Source organism: Stegostoma tigrinum, chromosome 14, assembly GCF_030684315.1.
Source record: "Stegostoma tigrinum isolate sSteTig4 chromosome 14, sSteTig4.hap1, whole genome shotgun sequence".
Classification (NCBI taxonomy): Eukaryota; Metazoa; Chordata; class Chondrichthyes; order Orectolobiformes; family Stegostomatidae; genus Stegostoma; species Stegostoma tigrinum.
In genome coordinates this window covers 29,712,762-29,729,569 of record NC_081367.1, presented here as the reverse complement: position 1 = coordinate 29,729,569, position 16,808 = coordinate 29,712,762, and the positions used below count along the sequence as shown (strand labels likewise).

The 16,808-nt window shown below is 38.0% G+C and overlaps 1 long non-coding RNA gene across 2 annotated transcripts in view; it reads right to left on the bottom strand.

Annotated features, from left to right (window-relative positions):
- LOC125457499 (uncharacterized) overlaps positions 1-16,808 on the bottom strand; it is a 198,427-nt gene that overhangs the window by 2,913 nt on the left and 178,706 nt on the right. Inside the window, exons 5-6 of one of the 2 annotated variants that reach the window (XR_007248650.2) lie at positions 13,926-14,455; positions 12,383-13,214 (exon numbers count right to left, since the gene is read on the bottom strand). This is a non-coding gene — a long non-coding RNA (uncharacterized LOC125457499). Of the gene's footprint in view, positions 1-12,382; positions 13,215-13,925; positions 14,456-16,808 lie in introns of those variants that run through there. The other variant, XR_007248651.2, reaches the window with a different exon arrangement.

Genomic DNA, 16,808 nt, shown 5'->3' with positions numbered 1-16,808 from the left:
TACAGTTGTGGAGTTGTAAGGAGCAAGTCTGTTTGTCTTTATCACAAACTGGAGAATTCAGAGATGCAAAACCGGGCTCTTATAATATTATCACTGGTGTCAGTGCAATATTGCAGTTGCAATATTATAAACTTACCATGATAAATACTTGACATAGTAGGAACTGCGAGTTCTGGAGAATCTGAGATAACACGGTGTGAAGCTGGATCCAGCTTCACGCTGTGTTAAACCTTGATAAATACCTGCGTCTGTATTTATGATGGTAAATGTTAACGATAAAGTATAGAACAATGTGGCAATGAGTTTAGGTTTGTAAACAGGGTGCAGGGGCACAAGAGTGTAGAATTTCCTTACAAATGCTTCAATGTTCAAACAAGACTGCAGAAGTCCTAGAAAAAAATGACTGCAAAGCCTAAACACAGACATTGTATGAAATTTGTGAACAATTTGTACCCCAATATTTTTAATATCTTTGACGCTGATTTTTCGTTATTATACAAAGGAACAAATTTAACCAACTATATCTAATGTTCATGGCAGTGGACAGCTAGAGAATCAGTCACAATTCTACTGGGCTAATTCCAGAAAATGGGGATTGTTGGAGGTTGGGTGGGGTTGAAAGCAGCTGAAGGAAGATGTTGCACGCAGTGCTGAAAGGGATAAACAATGCATCTTGGTGGAATGTGGGCAAAAAGGCAACAATAAAGTGAGTGTAAGGAAGCAGACAGAAGACGGTGGCACTTAGCCTTCTACACTTCAGAAGGTTAACTTTCTTCCTTCAATGTTGGGCATGCCTGCAGACCATAGGCGTCCTACAGAACTGGGTGGCAACTTGAAACCAGACATAATAGATTAGTTGCAAAAATGGAGAGGGCACCTCTTTGACCAAATTACCAAATAAACTATCAATAGAGCTATTACGTTGGTGTCTGGAAATTTGATGAGAAAGAATCTCACCGCTATTATTCTGGACATTATGCAAGATGACATACATTAACATTAAGATATAAGAAGAAGATCATTTTGAATTTACAGGAAACCAAATTGTAAAGTTTACCAGATTAAAGTAGTAGTTATTATATTTTTGGTTTGAGTAATAAATTACAGTTTACCAATGTACTGAAGTCTGATCCATAAGGAATCATAGTCATAGACTCATACAGCATGGAAACAGAACCTACGGCCCAACTTACCTATGCTGACCAGATTTCCTAAACTGAACTAATTCCATTTGCCTGCATTTGACCCACATCCCTCTAAATCTTTCCTATCCATGTACCTACACAAATGTTTTTTTAACTGTTGTTATGGTACCCATCTCTACCACTTCCTCTGGCAATTCGTTCCATACATACACCACCCACTGGTTAAAAAAGTTGCACTCAGGTCCCTTTTAAGTTTTTCTTTTCTCATGTAGTGCTCTCTAGTTTTGGACTCCCCTACCCTAGGGAAAAGTCCTTTGTTAGTCACCTTATCTATGTCCCTCATGGTTTTAAGAACCTCTAAAAAGTCACTCCTCAGCCTCTTATGCTCCAGGGGAAAATGTCCCAGCCTGTCCAGCCTCACCTTACAACACAAACCTTCCAGTCTCTGCGACATTCTTGTAAATCTTTTTTGTGCCCTTTCCAGTCCCTCCCCTTGACCCTTCAACTCAATAAATTATTTAATTGAGTTGAAGGGATTTCCTTATAGCGTTTACGACACATTGGAGATATATTAGAGAAATTTTTGGAAGAGCTGGAGAATTGACCAACATTCATATTACAATAAGGCAGCCGAGCGATAGTGTAATGAAAGCAAAATACTACAGTTTCCGGAGATATGATATAAAACAAAAAGTGATGGCAAAAGTCAACAGGTCCAGCAGAATTTCTAAGAGAGGCAGAGATAACATTTCAAGTAAAAATTATTCTTCAGACCCCAAATTGGAGGGGGTCATGGAGAGGTGCTTCTTTTATAACAAATTGTGTCAGATTTGCTAAGTTTCTCCAGAGCAATAGATTACATGGTTATGCAGGGTTGCTGTCTGTCTTAAAGTACAGAATACTAACACTGTTTTGCAAGGTCTTACATGAAACCCTGTGGACTTCTCAAATGAGAAGGGTTCCTACTCCCTGAATTTACAGTCTGTAAACGTAGAAATGAGATTTTCATGCCACATTCATATTTTTGTCTTACTTAGCCCTTTCAGGGATGAAAATCATGGAAATATATCATTATGGTCATTGGTTTTTAACTGACCAGTATAGAAAAGATTCATCTACAAGGCAATGAACACATTGAAAGACTATCAGAAATGTATAAACACAAATTTGGGGCATTATACAAAGCACACCTACCTCCAAACAATATGCTCATTCAGCTTTCAAGCATCATATCTGCCTCATACAGCAATGTCTAAGACTGCATATTGGAAATTTCTCGATTCAGACTTTAGCCATTTTTAAATTCCATCAAACCAGAGTGGAAGTAAGTCATTCTCAATCAGGACCAGCTATCTAAGAGAAGAAGAATGACAAAGCTACTACTTCCTCATATTAGTTCCTTTAAGAGTAGCCTAAACCGCATCAGAAAAGTGCAACAGGTTCGATGCCTCTCAGAGTGTTCAGATCGAACCATAAAGGTATTAAGTGGCTGCTTCTACCTGAATGTCCAGGAGTAAATTCACTGTGTTTACTCCGACATTTTCCCCTTGCATTGCTACACTTATCAAGGTTGGTTAGAGGGGCTTTTATTTAATCTATTCTAATATTTCCTTCATATATATTCAGCATGATCAGCTTCTCAAAACGGCCTTGGGAATGAGGTAGTCTTCTTTTCATTGCAGCTTGCTCTTGGCTGCACCTCAGGAGCTTGGTCCTGCACATTCTGATGTCACACCCTGCATACCATTGGCATTACAATCTGAGGGGAAACTACTGCCAGTTCTTTTAAATGTATAATTCTGGGAAAAGGAATGCAAGAAGGAAGGAAAGTCTGAGCAGGAGGAATTGAATACCACAAAAAAGACTCCAGAGAAAATTCCAATAGTCTTGTCCTATACTGGTTGAAAAATCCTTATGGATGGGAGCAAAAAAACCTACATTGTAAATTCTAATTTTAATCCTGGGATTGGCAAACTTTCAAAGTGGAAATATGTTTTTATTACATTTTCCTGCATTTGAACTAGTAAATTATGTCTGCTCATCAGACTTTGGAATGTATACTATTGTAATTTGATAATAAATAAGGTGATTGCCTTGGCAATGCAGACAATTTGTTCTGACCCAGAGCATGCTGTTACTGTTTATCATTGTCATGTTTTCTTGCATTTTTCACTGGAGATTCTTATGTAGTTTGTTAGCATCTTAAAGCAGTTAGGACAGAACTTGGTTTTAATTTATTTGATAACTGGTCCTGAACATGATCTCAAATCTATCCTAGGTTTTTATAATTAGTTCTTTGGATATGTGATAGATGACAAATCTGTTCAAGTTTATGATATCCCTATAAGTGTAAAATTCATCAATGTTCTTGAGGGAAGAAGTTATCTACGGTCTTGATATTTTGGAGATGTTTAACGGACATCAAGTCTGTATTGTCAAGTAGACATAAAAGATTTATTTTTAATAAGAACAAGGAATTCTGCCTGGTTCCCATCTGATATATATCCTTCAAACAGTTGCATCAAAACAGATGATCCTTTTTACGATCACATAGCTGATTGCGTGAGTTTGCTTTTTACAAATTGACTGCAACATTTTCTACCTTACAACAGTGACTAAACTTCAAAATACTTTATTGACCATAAATTGCTTTGGAATGTTTTGATTTCATGAAAGACATGGCATAAATGCAAACTGTTTACTTGTCTTTTCAATTTACTTCAAACTAGCTGAATTTCTTGTCTGCTAATGAGCTGTGCAAAATATTCCAGTCTTGATAACCTTCACGGCAGTTGCAATAAATTCTGAAATTATTTTCAGTGCAAACTAAAAAGGACGGTAGAAATGACTAACTGTTCTACAACTGTTTCATTTTTTCATTGATCATTTATTGGGCTTTCAATCAAAATGGCAGATGCCAAACCTCTGCCTTCTGATGAGTTACAATTCCTGCTCACTTATTTGAAGCTTAGATGGTCATTTTGCACTCACATAAGGAGTGTATGCACAGCCATAACTTTTTGACAGATTGAATTTAGATGTCTGGATATTTCATTCTGCAGCACTTTATTCAAATTCTGTCACTTTATTGTTTGGTTATTCAATGCTTGTAATTGTTTTTAAGCAGATTTATTTATAACAAAAAAAAGCTGTTTGGCGTTGCTTTCACATCAGTCCCACTGGAGAAATAAACAATAAACATTTCAGTCTTTGTCACATCGGATGTTTTTTTTTAATAAGAAATATATTCTCATCAGCGGATTTAAAAACAAATACTATAAATGCTGGAAATCTAAAATTAACAAAAAAGAATGTGTTTCTTTACTGAGTAGATCTGAGAGCATCAGAGGAGTGTAAAACATAGTTAACATTACAAGCCAGGCCTGAAGAAGAATCATACTTAACTTGAAATATTGGTTGAAATTTTCATTTTGGAATAAAATATGGCAGAAGGTGAGTTAAATACTGTTATGTCTGCTGAGGCCTGTGCAGGTAATATAGAGTAATCACCTGCCAAGGATGATAAGATAGCCCCATGTTTTAATGCTGCATAAGCATCACAGCATCAAAGCATCTCACACCTCGCATCTCAGCATTCTCTGTGTCAGCTTTCCTCTTGCAGAACCCCTGCTCCTCCATTGTATCCATTTCCAAGACATCTGCTCTTTGTTGAATCAAGTGTGCATGATACAGCAAACAACTCAGATACAAAGAAACTTTGCACATGGTGTACTGTGCTTGACCAGTTCAGGTTTCTGAACATCATCTACAGGAGCCTTTGCCCTGCTTTACAATGATCCTCACAGAAGCATGTAAAGCATTATGCCTCTCCTTGTCGTCAGTCTGTGTATTTCTGACAGGTGTTGTGAACCAGCATTGGAATGGACAACCTTTGTCACTAACCAACCATCACTGAATGTGCCGAGAAGCCTTAAATATACAAGTACCTCTGAGTGAAAGCTCTAAAATGAAGCTGTTATGACAATTCCTGAATTACATATGCAAATCTGCATCATTTGGGGTTCTGAACTGCTATTAGTGAGGACTGTCGTTGACAGGGTACGATAATGATGATTTGATTGTTGGATTGCTTGCTGATTTTGTGGTAATCCTGCAATGACAGCAAACCCAGCATGGTTGCCTGACACTCAGCATTGAGCAAAATTCATAAATAGGTGAACCATGGCCAACAGAGCATCAGACAACTTGCGCTGCTGTTGCTGCTGCAGCTCTTGTTCTTGTTGTTATTATTGGAGTAGGTTGCCTGTGGTTTCTTTTGCAAAGCAATATGGCCAGAAGAATGACCATGATGATCTATACCATTTTGATGTAGCTTTCACTGGATCTGGGGCAGTAGTGATATCATACATTTTGTCATGTTTCTCACTTGATCTCCTCTCCAACCTTAATGTGCTTCATGGGAAGCTGAATTCCTTATGGTGTAAAAGCCTTTTCAGGAAAGTGACGCATGCATGCTGACACAATGCATTATCTGGGAGGACGGAAAACATTCCTGTACCCCTTCCCGCTCACAACAGTCATCTTCCCTTCAGGGAGTTTGGAGTAGGGCCCTTGTCATGCTGTGGCATGAAAGCAGTGCCAGAAACTGCCTTCCCATCTCCTTAATATCCAGCTCTTGTCAACCTACCCCTTGTGTAGTAGTGGTACTTAAGTGGGATAATAGAAAGGGCAGTATTTGTGATTTTGGGCTTGCACCATTGGTATAGTTTCTGCAGTGTATTTACCTCCTTAATTACATTGCCTACTGCACACATGAAAGATCCAGTTATGGCAATCACGCTACAATGTACTTTGGATTCATTCCTTCAAGAGATCTTGTTGGAATAGGATTGAGTACTGATGCTATGCTGGCACAATAACTAAAGAGGGAAGCTACCAAACCTCTGCTTGATATAGGGCCTCTTCAGTATCTCAGTTTGATATCCTTTCAGTATGATGAGATTCAACTTGCTCTTTGGGCCTTTTGAGTACCAGCCCTTCTCACTCTCTCATTACCCACCATTTGCCCCATTCCTTCCATCTTCATTGGCTCACCATCCCTGTTGACCTTGTTACCATCCATTCGCTCATCTTTCCCTCCTTAGCACACTGATAATAACTGTCACCATTGAGGTCCCCAAACTTTTTCTGAAGTTCCTACTGTCCTTGTGAGCCTAAATATTCCTTTTGTAATCCAAGGCTCCTGCAGTCTGAGATCTCTTGACTACCCAACAAGATTCCTGCCCCTGGTCTTCCATATCAGTGACTACATTGTACAACTGTCCTTCCCTCAGATTCTCATGTCTTCCAAACCCCGATATCAGTTGACTTCAGTATGGAAAATGATCTGGTCCCCAAACTGACTGCAGGCCAACAAGACAGAACTTAGCCCTAAACTAACTGGAACATACCCCCTCTGAACTGACTGGAGAACACACATGCACAAATTATTAAACTTCCTCTTCACTGCTTCTATGGCTCCAAATTGTGACTCAGCCAAATATATTCTTTTGCAATGTGCACTAAAACCTACCCTTCATCCATAAGCTATCCCCTTTTTGCCAAGTGCCAGTGGGACTTGGATGGTTTAGGGAGGCGGTGTTTCTTAGTCTGCTTGAACACACTAATTGTGCTTGTAGGATTGACAATACAAGTGACTGTAAGCATTATTACAAGTTGTTACTACTAAAAGGACAAAGCAGAAAGTACTTATGGATAAAGAAGTGGAATATATCAGCTGGACATCTGCTTATTGGTGTCAGGTTTCTGAAGTGTCAAATTTCTTCATTGAGTAGAAGTTAATTGGGAAGGTGAAGTTAATTTCAGTGAATTGTGTACTGATATGACGTAAGTGCATGCAGATAGGTTTCTTGCCAGCTATTGACAACATTCTCATCCTAACATCTGAAGAGGAGCTATTCAGACTCTAAAGATAATCTCAACAGCCAGAATCTCAGTAGTTATCTTGCATCCCATGAAGATCATGGATGCCATGGCAAGGACTGGAAGATCTGGCCTATTAGCCAATGTTTCTCTGTCTACACACGTGGCCATACCCGTCAAATATTTCCAGCAATTCTGTTTTATTCTCATCATATCAGCTGTAAACATGGTGATCCTATTTATTCCATATGTACTCATGTTGTCACTCAGTTTCCACAATGGAGTCAGGCATGTTTTGAAAGAAAGATTGCTCTCCCTGAATGATAGTGACAAAATGGAGATTATGACTCCTTGCTTGTTTTCAGTATGGTTACAAAATGCAGTGTTTCATCAGAATTTGCTGGAAATGTGATATTTATATCAATACAGTGACAATTAATAGAACTTGGCTCCTTGTGACTTAATACCAGTACAAAATCAAACTTGAAATGATGGAATCTTCTTACATTGAATGTACTGGGCTGTTTTCAAATTTCTTTCATTTTTTCAGCATCTTAAATTTGCTGCTGGGACTTTTAAACATTAACATTACAATTATAAACTGATTCTTAACTGAGGCCATGTTTTCATTTGAAATGTGTAACCTGATTCTTCCAATGAAGAACCTTGCCTTCACATGGCAATATTGTTGTGCTTTAAATGAAATTCACAGAAGTGAAGCAATTTGATCTGCTCTCATACAGCAATATATATTGAAATTAAATATCTAACCTTGTGGCATTCTCCCTTTTATCTTTATTTTATTCAAGTCATTGGACATGTACAGCCTGTCACACTATAAGCATTCTGTGATTTTTTTTCCCAAGGACAGTTGCATCAAATTGATATTTCCACGCTGACAAGTAATTTTGTGATACTTGGGGTGCTTGCCAGCTTGAGCATTTTACTGACTAGATAAGGATCAAGTGACAAGGGTAAATTTGCATATTGTGGAAAGGAATATAATTAGATATGATTGCAATAAATCACCTTTCATTTATGAAATTGATTAACTTCTATCTTATTGATTGCTTTCAGCAATAATATTTTCTTATAAAACTGACATTCTTCTAATCGCCCTTTACCTAAATGTATTAGTGCCAGGACGAGAGATTTCTAGTGAAGATTAAACACGTTTATTTGTTGTGTAAAAAGGAGCCTTTACAGAACAATGCAAAAGGGTACACTTTGGAGCATGAAACAGGAAAGATATTCTTAATGGACTTAAGCGTTAATTCCATTTCTCTTTCCACAGATTCGGGCATACTTGGTAAATTTCATTGAATCCCTATAGAATGGAAGCAGGCCATTTGGCCCATTGAGTCCACCGAACTTCTGGACAGCATTCAAACCAGACCCACCCCATCACCCGAATTCGGCATTTCCCATGGCTAATCCACTTAGCAGGCACATCCCAGGACACTATGGACAACTTAGCATGCCAATCCACCTAATCTGCACATCTTTGGATTGTGGGAGGAAACTGCAACACCTGATGGAAACTCATACAGACAGGGAGAACTCCAACTCCACACAAACAATTATCCGAGGCTGGAACTGAACCAAGCACTGACACAGTGAGACAGCAGTGTATATCACTGGACCACTGTGCCACTCGAACACTTTCTTGAGAACTTTATATTTTTATTTCAGATTTTCGGCATCTACAGTACTTTATTTTTATTGGGAAAATCTTTTGTGTGTTTACTGTATTGCAGTGCTCCTGCTAGACCCAAGTAATTATGCTTCTTCTGTATTAACTCACCAATGGTCTATACTCTAGCCCTGATAATTAAGCTGTAGAATCAGCATCAATAGGAAAGGACTGGTGGCAGTCAACTACCCATGCCAGAATGTTACATGTCAAATGCTGAAATTTATCAACTCAGGCAGCTATCCAGCAGAGGATTGGAATGGTAAGACAATCTGCCATGTGTCAATTTTGGGAAATGGAAATTTCTTTGTTATTGTTGGCCCAGCACAAGGCAGTCAGAGCCCTATTATGTGGCCATTTAAAGTCTGACATTCAAATTTCTTAGCATCTTTTAAGGATTGTTCAGTGGAATGCTGAAGACTCTTTCTGTTTTTTTCCTGTTTCAAGCTCAAAATGGTACCCTTTTCATATTAACCATGCTTCATAGTCGGCAGGGAATGTCAACTACACTCACAGTTTTGAGAAGAACCTGCAGGACACAGGATCAAATGCAGGCAAAGTCAACAATTTTGGCTTCTACTTGAAATCCTTATCTTGTGACATCTTCTAAATCCAGTACACCATTAAAATTTATTGGAGGTTGATTTTAACAGGGGCTGGTAATGAAAGTAATGCACACAGAATTTCGTACTGCGAGCTAGCATATCAGTTTGTTGGCTCCATTTTTCCCCAAAGGACACATCCATGAGACACAATGGTGTCCCAGCAGGATGACCTGCCAAAAAGAAAGGTATTCAATTGAGATAGCTAAGGGCCTATTAAAATCAATTAAAAAGACCAACCAGGATTTTCCACTGGGAAAAATTCTACCTATGGTCATTTACTGACACCAGATGACATTCCAGTTCAAAATGTGATAGCTACTAATGACCATGCCATGGGGACTGTACTGTTAAGAGTGCTCGCTTGATGGCTTATGCATGTGGCATGTATGTGCCAAATGAATGAACTACAGACACAGCAGCTGAGCGCTGTGGCAAGTTTATCAGCAACTGACACTGCTTTCTCTAGTTCGCATGTTGCCTGCAAATTATAGATTTCAAAGATTGCAGATTGCGAAGCCCTACATATCCCTGTTAATCCTAAGAAAGCTTGAATAAGTTTACCAAGGTTTATTCATAGGTGGTAGCTTCCTTCCATGACTTCTTGCAAATGCAAAGATGCTCACAACTCTTTTAGGTACAAGCCTTGGCTGACAAAGCTTTACTGCTATATGAAAATTCTGAATGGCGCACTTTCATCTTAAAAGATGTGTGTGCTTCCCCTCCTTTAAACTGGATGCTTAAATAGTCTGTCATCAAATTAGTGGGTTACTGCAGTTCCATGTCTAAAATAATTTGAAGTAAAATGCATAAAGGAAATGAAGGAAGAGATGTTAGCACTGACAAATTAAGTTCTTTCAGAAGTGAAAAAGTAGCAACGATCCTCAGGGAAGTAAAAATTTTTAACAACTTATGGAATGTTTAGATATTGTTTTTTCACAATGTTACCAAAATATGTTGATATCATAATTAGTATAATTTATACTAGGACATATTAGAGTTGAACATTTTAAAGTAACATATGTATATTATGCGTGGATAATTGTGAGAAGATGTAAACATAATTAGATTATGACACAATGAGTAGTTCTCCAGTTACCTTATACATGATCAAATTTTAGTATCCTTCAAGAATAAAAAACCCATTCCAGTTGCTGGAGGAAATTCCACATAGGTCAAATGGATGGCTTGATGGCATAAGAAGTTCAATTTCCTCAGCCATAAGCAGATCTTCTTAATGGCGGGCTGATCTGAGGTCAGATGTACAATATTTGAATGTAGGCATTGTGCTTGAAGATCTGCCTTATGTTCAAAAAAACCTCAGCAGTGAACATTCAACATTCAAAGACACCCACAGATTTGAAGCAACAGGGTTTGCCTGGTATTATTTGAAACAACAACAAAAAAACTCCCAAAAGGCATCTAAAAGCACCAAATTATGATTTGATCCCCAGTCTCCTTGGAAATTCTTATGCAATCTACAGCTTCTAATTCCACTCCTAACTCCTCTAACACAATATCATTTCCCCACCATACTATACTTGAACTACTTTAATAGGGTTCCTTCGCTGCATGTAACAGTCCTTACCTCACAAATGGTGTCTTTTGTGAGCTATGACAATGTTAAGTGATCCTTCCTCAACTTTCTCAGCCCGTCTGCATTCTCAAACACCATTGCCACACTATACTCCAGCATTGCATCTCCTTCATCATTTATGAAGACAAGACTGCCTTTCTTAACCACTGAATTACCTACTGTCACTTCTGCACAATTACCACTGAAACCACCTCTTTCTGCCCACCCCAAGAATCTTTTGTAGGCTCCCTTATATTTCATTCCCATATGCCGTCTTCAGTGTCATCATTGAAAAACCAAATGTCAAGTTCCATTTGAACTCAGGCATGCAGCTCTACTTCAGCACTACCTTTCTCAAGTATTCCAGTGTCTGCAGTTTGTCAGGCTATTTGTTCAATGTCCCGGAATTTAATCAAACATGGTGTCTTCCATGTTTGGTGCTTAGAAACAGAAAATGTTAACTTGATTTCTCTCTGCTCAGATATTGTCTGACCTGTTGAACATTTGTAGCATTTCTACTTTGATTTAGATTTCCATCATGTGCAGTATTTTTTCTTTTGTAGAAGTTACATTGTCTTTGGTGCCCATCACAAATTCTGTTCCATACTCACCTATTCCATTCTTCTCCCAGGCCTCCCTCGTTGAGGGTGAATTAAATCATTCACGTTGTATTTGTCCCTGAGCTGAGCTTCTAACCTGTTCTCATGTATCCTGTTATGGCTGAGTGTCAAATTTTGTTTGATAATTTTTCTATGAAGCACCTCAGAATGTTTTGAAGGTTTTTGGAGATATGTAAATGATGTGTTAGACCCAAATGAGGGCAGAAATATACCTACTGAGAAATAAAACATTCCTAGTGTACGTAAATACATGGACACTAGCTGTTTGAGAAAGGGAACATCCATTTATGGGATGTGGGCATTGCTGCTTAGGACAGCATTTATTGCTCATCCCTAATTGCCCAGATGACAGTTAATAGTCAACCACATTGCTACAGGTCTGAAGTCACATGTAAGTCAGATCAGGTAAGGACAAGAATTTCCTTTTCTGAAGGATGTTTGTGAACAGGATAGGTTTATAGACAATAAACAGGGGTTTCATGGTTGCCATTAGACTAGATGTTTATTGAATTCAAATTTCCATCTATAATTGTGGGATTCAAAATCATATCTTAAGAATGTAAACCTGAAGTTCTGGATTGCTAATCCAGTGACATTACCACATCATCATCACCTTCCCCAACTTGCATTGGAAATGCAGAGGACTGGAGAACTTTATTCAAAAAGGGATAGGAAGGTAAAAATTGTTTGCAATCAGGAATTACTGCATATAGTATTAAATAGATGTTACCATTTTAAAAAATGAAAAAGCCTAAAATACAAGATAAAACACTGTAGATAAGGAATGAAAGTTTTCTTTATAAATTCTAGATTTACTTCTCAGCTATTTTTAAATTTTAGATATAAAAATTGCCATGTTATATATAATCCTTACTCTACCCAATAGATCACTGGTCCATTATCAGGCAGTTGCAACTATATTTTGAACTGGATATTTTCAGTTTCGAAGCCAGATCTCCTATGATTAATTACACCAGTCTCAGTTTCCTGAATGAGTTATCCAGCTTTTTCCAGTCTGTTTTTCCCCAAGATTATTTTTCAAGTATTAACTTTTTTCCCTTTTCAAAAGTATTATAGGCTCTTTTGCTGCTACTTTTTCAGTGTAAAATTGTTCTCCAAACAACTCCATTGATTCATTCTTTTGGATGTTCTCTAAACTGATGTCATTCATTTACTGACTAGTGATCTGTGCAAATAGTTTAGCTTTACATATTAACAATCCTTGTAATTTTTAACACGTCCTCCTCTTAACCTTCTCAGTTCTGATGAAAAAGAATGTTTCTCAGCCTTCTAATGATGTTATCATCTTAGTGAATCCCTTTCTCACCTGTTCTGAGAGATGAAAACTTATTGAATACATCCACAGAAGGCAAGTGAGGCCTACGAGAGAAGCTTTAGAACCGAATTTTAAGCGTTTATATGTCATCAGCTCCAATTTCTTTAACAAATGTTGATAACATAAACACTAAATGTGAACAACGGGCAATGACTGTAAAGAGTTCATAATTCTAACAATTTAACAGAAAGGAAGATATAGATATTTGCTACATATTGCCACCATCCGTAGGGAGGCGCTGTCCCTATGTCTCTCCAAGCTCAGTATCTCAGTTGTGCTGAGCTTCAGTTGCCTACAACCATTACCTTTACTGCTTGGCGCCTCTTCTTCTACTCTCGAGTGCTTTACTGACCAGAATCCTGAAAGTTAGAATGTTGGAAAAGTAAAATAAACTATAATATACAATTTATACTCTAACATCGAGATTTATTATGAGGCAAACATAGTTTCTGGAAATAATGATGGATAACTCCGTAGGACACAGCTTGGACTGTTTTTAACCAACTAACTGGATGTGCCCTGCTCCATCCCATCACTGTTCTCCATCACATATCCTCCTTTTCACACCAGCCTCTGAAAGGCAAGCATACTACTGATAGAATAGCAAAGTACTGTGTTTTGCACTTACAATGTGGAAAACATGAATTGCACATAGGCAGATTTCACATTGTCATTGGAACTCCTGGGTGTGCTGATATTGGAGTTCTTAGTCTTCACTGCAATGTCACATAGAAGCATTTTTCAGAGTCCCCTTAAAACATTTAATTCTTCATAATATTCCCTAAAAATAGGGCTGTGATGTAGTGACATAATTTATCCAGTAAGATTGATAGAATTGCAAAGAAGAAAAGATGCAATAGTGTACCAAGTTTGACAAGTTTGAAGTTAATAATAGTGCCAGAAGAGGAAGCAACTTCAAATTTCTGTTCTTTGTTTCTACTTACCTCAGAGACGGTGAACCATTTTCTTTTGGAGGCCGCTGGTACATGCACAAAAGCAATACAGAGCTGCACACTCTAAAAAAAGCTGAATTTACTTTTTCAAAATGGAGTCTGAAGGGTTCAACTCACCTGCAATTTTAATGCAATGGCTGAGGTTTCTTTGCCTTAATGAGCCTTCCTACGTCTGCTGGCAATGAAAGTGTTGCTATTCACAACTGTTGTTCCAAATTCACATCTGTTAATCTGATGTGCATAGTTCTTTGCCAGAGAACATTTTGAAAACAACTCATAGCTGAATGTAGTTCTAAGCATTGGTGCAATTCTCAGCACCTGTCTTTTGAAGTTTGGACAGTCAGCAACAACTAAATGAAGTCTTGTTGTATTTGGTTTTTGGATCATTGTTGCTTTGCAGACTTCAAGTAGAAGCTCTCCAGGTATTTCAACAGCTTCAATGCCAAATGGTGTGGCAAAATATTTAGTTCCAGTTCCTTCATTTTTTTTAGAGTCTTGAATCAAGTATGAAAATTTCTGAACCAAATTTTTACACTCTCTGCATACTCCTCTTTTGTTGCCGGATTTTGTTCATTAAATTTCGGAAAATGCACAGACTTGTCCTTTTCGAGCTGAATAACTTTAAATAGGGTTCAGATGATTCCACACTTCAAAGAAGAGAAAGAAGAGGCTGGTTAGGCTTCGGCATTGAGCTCAGACAGGTACTATCTAATGTTAACCATGAATCTAATTACATAGCCTATCCCTACGCAACTTGCACCGTACCCAATTGGCACTCTGCTTACCTGACAGACTACCACCTAACCATTTAGAATCCTAACCTCCTGGCACCTTAACCTGATACTTACCTTCTGTACTTACCACTTGACAGCAGCTGTCAAAATGGCTGTCTGTGATTCCAGATCATTAACTTTCAGAATATGACAGGTGGCTGCTGTGGAAAAATAAGAGCGTTTGCCTTCCACCAGCAGTTCCACACTGTTAGAACATTGTCAAAATGGAAGCATGGCTCCGTATTTCTGCAGGAGCCCTGATCACTATCTCCCATCAGAAGTTTGGAGCTCTTCAGCTAATTTTGTATCCTTTTTGCAATTGTATTCTCCATTCAATTCTCAATTGTATTTACTATCTTATAGCTGGCATAAGCAAACCTTTTCTTTTTTATTTTAATTTTTATCTCCTTTGCTATCCAGGGAACTCTAGATTTGTTTGGTCCACCTTTCCTTTAGAGAAAGTATATTTCAACTGTGCCAAAACCATTTCCTCTTTGAACAGAGGACATTGCTCGTTACTATTGTTCCAGTTCTGATCCATTGGGCTCAGCTTTTCGCTTGACCGACTGAAGCCTGTTATCTGCCAGTTGATTACTTTTACTTTGGATTGACCAATATTATTTTCCACCATCATCGTAAATCTTACGATATAATGATCACTGCCCCCAAATGTTCCCCCACTGTTGTTTGATCTAATGAGCCCACCTCATTCCCAAGAACTAGGTTGAGTAGTGTCTCCTTTCTTGTTGTACTGAATGCTCACTGCTGCTGGAAATTTTCCATAATACAATCTATGAATACCTGCCCTTAATGCCCACACAATACAACTATTTTAAACTGTATACGGAATATAAAGTCCCTCATTATAGCCATTATGATACTTACATCCCTCTAATCTCATTGCAAATTTACTCCTGTACATGTTTCTCAGCAGTTAGTGGCCTAAAGATTATTCTAAATGTACAATTGTACTCTTTTTATTCTATAGCTCTATATAAATTGATTGTGATCCTCATTTCTCTGAAACATGGTCTTTCTCCAATATTGCAATGCTTTCCTTAACTGAAACATGCTACCTCTCATCCTTTTATCCTCTTTCTCACACTTTGTGAACATCCTAACTCCAGAAATATTTCACATTCAGACCTACCCTTTCTTTTGCCAGATCTCCATTATCACCACGACATCATAATTCCACAAGGCAATCTGTGCCTATAACTTCTCGATCTTATTAACTATACTCTGGACATTCACATACATATAGTCTAACGATGATTGGAACTTTCTTTCTTTCTCCTTTACTCTGATTCCATCAATTAATCTTGTCTCTTCTAGTGTCGACTGCCTCTTTCGGCATTTTGTACACCCTGATATTCTCTTTTGGTTTTTACACTCCTGCTCATATAAACTTCCTCTCTTTAAAAAAATCATAGAAATTTGCCTTTCTCAATCAATAATTTGTAGCAAAACCAATAGATCATTTTACCATCAAACTGGTGGAATGAATAAGGATGTTAATGGTCTTGATTTGGTAAAAATAAGAATTATTTTGATGGGAATCTATTTATTTTGAGAAAACAAATATGTATTTGAAATAAATAATTGGTAAAGATCTATACGTCAAAGGGAAGACAGAATTAAATAGAAAATAAGTGATTAAAAAGTGGAGTACAGCTTAAGCTGATTATAATTCACTGGAAAGTAAACGTGGAACTATATGACTATGAGATGTAGGAGCAGAATTAGGCCACTTAGCCCATGGAGTATTTCCCGTCATTTGATCACGGCTGGTATGTTTCTCAACCCCATTCTTCTGCCTTCTCCTCCTAACCTTTGATCCACTTACAAATCAATAACTCATCTATCTCTGTTTTAAATATACTCTATGGCTTGGCTTTGACTGCCTTCTGCAGCAATGAGTTCCACAAATTCACCAACTTCAGGCTGAAGAAATTCCTTCTTATTTCAGTTCTAAAGGGTTCAGTTCTAAGGCTGTGCCCTCGGGTCCTAGATTCTCCTACTCGTGGAAACATTTTCTCCACGTTCGCTCTATTCAGGCTTCTCAGTATCCTGCAATGAGATGCCCCTCATCCTTCAAAACTTCAGTACAAACCCTGAGTCCTCAACCGCTCCTTATAATGACAAGCCCTACATTGTGCATCATTCTCGTAAATTTCTTCTTGAACCTCTCCAAGGCCAGCATATCGTTCTTTAGGTATGGAGCTCA